The following is a 5000-nucleotide window of genomic DNA, read 5'->3' as shown; positions in this document are numbered from 1 at the left end:
ACCTACGTTGTACCTTAACCTAACCTACGTTGTACCTTAACCTAACCTACGTTGTACCTTAACCTAACCTACGTTGTACCTTAACCTAACCTACGTTGTACCTTAACCTAACCTACGTTGTACCTTAACCTAACCTACGTTGTACCTTAACCTAACCTACGTTGTACCTTAACCTAACCTACGTTGTGCCTTAACCTAACCTACGTTGTGCCTTAACCTAACCTACGTTGTGCCTTAACCTAACCTACGTTGTGCCTTAACCTAACCTACGTTGTGCCTTAACCTAACCTACGTTGTGCCTTAACCTAACCTACGTTGTGCCTTAACCTAACCTATGTTGTGCCTTAACCTAACCTATGTTGTGCCTTAACCTAACCTATGTTGTGCCTTAACCTAACCTATGTTGTGCCTTAACCTAACCTATGTTGTGCCTTAACCTAACCTATGTTGTGCCTTAACCTAACCTATGTTGTGCCTTAACCTAACCTATGTTGTGCCTTAACCTAACCTATGTTGTGCCTTAACCTAACCTATGTTGTGCCTTAACCTAACCTATGTTGTGCCTTAACCTAACCTATGTTGTGCCTTAACCTAACCTACGTTGTGCCTTAACCTAACCTACGTTGTGCCTTAACCTAACCTACGTTGTGCCTTAACCTAACCTACGTTGTGCCTTAACCTAACCTACGTTGTGCCTTAACCTAACCTACGTTGTGCCTTAACCTAACCTACGTTGTGCCTTAACCTAACCTACGTTGTGCCTTAACCTAACCTACGTTGTGCCTTAACCTAACCTACGTTGTGCCTTAACCTAACCTACGTTGTGCCTTAACCTAACCTACGTTGTGCCTTAACCTAACCTATGTTGTGCCTTAACCTAACCTATGTTGTGCCTTAACCTAACCTATGTTGTGCCTTAACCTAACCTATGTTGTGCCTTAACCTAACCTATGTTGTGCCTTAACCTAACCTATGTTGTGCCTTAACCTAACCTATGTTGTGCCTTAACCTAACCTATGTTGTGCCTTAACCTAACCTATGTTGTGCCTTAACCTAACCTACGTTGTGCCTTAACCTAACCTACGTTGTGCCTTAACCTAACCCATATTGTACCTTAACCTAACCCATATTGTACCTTAACCTAACCCATATTGTACCTTAACCTAACCCATATTGTACCTTAACGTAACCTAATTTGTGCCTTAACGTAACCTAATTTGTGCCTTAACGTAACCTAATTTGTGCCTTAACGTAACCTAATTTGTGCCTTAACGTAACCTAATTTGTGCCTTAACGTAACCTAATTTGTGCCTTAACGTAACCTAATTTGTGCCTTAACGTAACCTAATTTGTGCCTTAACGTAACCTAATTTGTGCCTTAACGTAACCTAATTTGTGCCTTAACGTAACCTAATTTGTGCCTTAACGTAACCTAATTTGTGCCTTAACGTAACCTAATTTGTGCCTTAACGTAACCTAATTTGTGCCTTAACGTAACCTAATTTGTGCCTTAACGTAACCTAATTTGTGCCTTAACGTAACCTAATTTGTGCCTTAACGTAACCTAATTTGTGCCTTAACGTAACCTAATTTGTGCCTTAACGTAACCTAATTTGTGCCTTAACGTAACCCATGTTGTGCCTTAACGTAACCCATGTTGTGCCTTAACGTAACCCAATTTGTGCCTTAACGTAACCCATGTTGTGCCTTAACCTAACCTATATTGTGCCTCAACCTAACCTATATTGCGCCTTAACCTGACGCACGTTGTCGCTGAACCTGCTCTGTAATTGTTATGCAACTCGTTAAATTAGTGTAGTGTTGCCTAACCGCAACCCTCGCAATATAGTTCGCTATTCGCACTGCCCGGTCCCCTGTGTATCGCGTCATGTTAAACACCTTGCAGGTGTTGCTGACTTTCCACATGCTCCTGCTATACACTGTAATGTGGATAGCAGCAGGACGTACATGCCCCCCCCCCTTCCCCCCTGCCTTCGCAAGCTGGTCGTTGAGAAGTTTGCATGTTCAATGCCCTTCGCATGCCGACGTACTCAGCCTACGTTGTGGTACGGCCTGTCACCTGTCCGCCGATGTACGCAAAACCCACAAACTGTACTGCACATTGGTCCGTATGTACTGAATGATACATCGTGGCACATGTGTGACCGTACGACGACTGCGCCTAGCAACGGCAGACCATACAGTCCAAATATTGTGCACGCAGCTACGTGTCGTCTCCCTATAAGAGCTGGATTGCAGTGTGGTACGCCATTCAGACGTGTGGGAGGAACGGACGCCCTGGATGGCGATCAGCATGAGCAGTCTGTTGATGTAGTGGAGCGTGTATTCGGACGTAGTCGTCTCTTCTCACACACCGTGATAGCATGTTGCACCGCGTTCCACATCTGCGACATCCTGCAGAGGCCGGCTGACAGTCGTTCGCGCAATGGACACCGCATACGTACGGGGGCTACCTTCCACGTGTTCTCGAGGCGTGCACATGTTGTTGCGTCTATGTGGGCAGACGTAGTGTGTTGTGACACCTGACACAGGCATGCAATACTCGTTGCAAATGGCGATGGACGTCTACGTTTGCTGGTGACGTTACGCAAATGAACAACAGGTAACCCGTTGTGGTGCGGTTGTTCTCGCTAGAGGTGAATCAGTGTTGGCGACGATCGGTCGAGCTATTAACCGGTTGTTTCAGGGATACCCACCATGCCCACGAACGTGAAAGGGGACCCACCATGCCCACGAACGCGAAAGGGGATCTGGGTGTGAGGCGATACGCGGCGGTGGCTGGGTGGGACCGTCCCCGGCCGGTGAGGGGGGGCCGCCCGGCGTGCTGGCAGCGCGGTGCGTGGGCGCACGCGCTACAGCCGGCTGGTGGGGGCGGCCAGTGGCAGGCGCGCCGGCCGACGGACGCGGCAGGCGGCGCAGCTGCGCGCCGGCGCCCCCTGCTCGCGGCGCCTTGCGGCCAAAGTAGGTCCTCGCGGGCCCGGTGCGAAGCGCGGTGGCCATCTGCAGTGTGCTGGTCCGATTGAGGACTGTGTGCGCTGAGGATGCGCCGCCGCCCGGCGCTCGGCGCCGCGACGCCGTCTGCTGCTCGGTCGCCCCAGCGGTTCTCGCAGGTGGTTTGTATCGCAGCTGTGCGGACGTGTTGGCGCGTGCGCTGTGCTGGGAGAGTTCGCTTCGGCACCCAAGTGGGGCTTTTGTCCTTCTGTGGCGCTGGCGTTGGAGCTGCCGGTCACCGTAGGTGGCGCGTGTTGTCTCCCGCCGGCAATGCCACGACAGCACGCTCCCGGGCCTCTGTCGGCAGCGGCAAGCTCAGTTGGGAGCACGGGTGGTCGCACCTAAAGCGTCTACTCGCCTAACTCCGGGCGATTGCGCCTCTCTCGAACCCGACCAAGTACTTAGGACGGCGCTGCGCGCCGCCGGGACCTGAGAGGGTTTCGAGGTGTGTTGTGCAGGGGAGCTCAGCCTCCTCCTGTTTGCAGAATAATTGAGCGGACGCTTGCGTGTTCGCGCGGGCCCCCGGGACACACTCCCGGGCGGCCGGCTGCTCAGCTCTAGTTGACGCAGCTCCCTGGTTGATCCTGCCAGTAGTCATATGCTTGTCTCAAAGATTAAGCCATGCATGTCTCAGTACAAGCCGCATTAAGGTGAAACCGCGAATGGCTCATTAAATCAGTTATGGTTCCTTAGATCGTACCCACGTTACTTGGATAACTGTGGTAATTCTAGAGCTAATACATGCAAACAGAGTCCCGACCAGAGATGGAAGGGACGCTTTTATTAGATCAAAACCAATCGGTCGGCTCGTCCGGTCCGTTTGCCTTGGTGACTCTGAATAACTTTGGGCTGATCGCACGGTCCTCGTACCGGCGACGCATCTTTCAAATGTCTGCCTTATCAACTGTCGATGGTAGGTTCTGCGCCTACCATGGTTGTAACGGGTAACGGGGAATCAGGGTTCGATTCCGGAGAGGGAGCCTGAGAAACGGCTACCACATCCAAGGAAGGCAGCAGGCGCGCAAATTACCCACTCCCGGCACGGGGAGGTAGTGACGAAAAATAACGATACGGGACTCATCCGAGGCCCCGTAATCGGAATGAGTACACTTTAAATCCTTTAACGAGTATCTATTGGAGGGCAAGTCTGGTGCCAGCAGCCGCGGTAATTCCAGCTCCAATAGCGTATATTAAAGTTGTTGCGGTTAAAAAGCTCGTAGTTGGATTTGTGTCCCACGCTGTTGGTTCACCGCCCGTCGGTGTTTAACTGGCATGTATCGTGGGACGTCCTGCCGGTGGGGCGAGCCGAAGGCGTGCGACCGCCTCGTGCGTGCTCGTGCGTCCCGAGGCGGACCCCGTTGAAATCCTACCAGGGTGCTCTTTATTGAGTGTCTCGGTGGGCCGGCACGTTTACTTTGAACAAATTAGAGTGCTTAAAGCAGGCAAGCCCGCCTGAATACTGTGTGCATGGAATAATGGAATAGGACCTCGGTTCTATTTTGTTGGTTTTCGGAACCCGAGGTAATGATTAATAGGGACAGGCGGGGGCATTCGTATTGCGACGTTAGAGGTTGGATCGTCGCAAGACGAACAGAAGCGAAAGCATTTGCCAAGTATGTTTTCATTAATCAAGAACGAAAGTTAGAGGTTCGAAGGCGATCAGATACCGCCCTAGTTCTAACCATAAACGATGCCAGCCAGCGATCCGCCGCAGTTCCTCCGATGACTCGGCGGGCAGCCTCCGGGAAACCAAAGCTTTTGGGTTCCGGGGGAAGTATGGTTGCAAAGCTGAAACTTAAAGGAATTGACGGAAGGGCACCACCAGGAGTGAGCTGCGGCTTAATTTGACTCAACCACGGGAAACCTCACCAGGCCCGACACCGGAAGGATTGACAGATTGATAGCTCTTTCTTGATTCGGTGGGTGGTGGTGCATGGCCGTTCTTAGTTGGTGGAGCGATTTGTCTGGTTAATTCCGATAACGAACGA

General features: G+C 51.3%; 1 non-coding gene across 1 annotated transcript in view; it reads left to right on the top strand.

Moving 5' to 3' along the window:
* Positions 1-3583: 3583 nt before the first annotated feature.
* LOC126447912 (small subunit ribosomal RNA) overlaps positions 3584-5000 on the top strand; it is a 1898-nt gene continuing 481 nt past the window's right edge. The window contains exon 1 of the ribosomal RNA XR_007583931.1: positions 3584-5000. This exon is cut by the window's right edge and continues 481 nt beyond it. This is a non-coding gene — a ribosomal RNA (small subunit ribosomal RNA).

The sequence above is a fragment of the Schistocerca serialis genome, unplaced genomic scaffold (assembly GCF_023864345.2).
Source record: "Schistocerca serialis cubense isolate TAMUIC-IGC-003099 unplaced genomic scaffold, iqSchSeri2.2 HiC_scaffold_548, whole genome shotgun sequence".
Taxonomy (NCBI): Eukaryota; Metazoa; Arthropoda; class Insecta; order Orthoptera; family Acrididae; genus Schistocerca; species Schistocerca serialis.
Note: the sequence above shows the minus strand (reverse complement) of the source record. Positions and strands in the feature narration are given on the sequence as shown.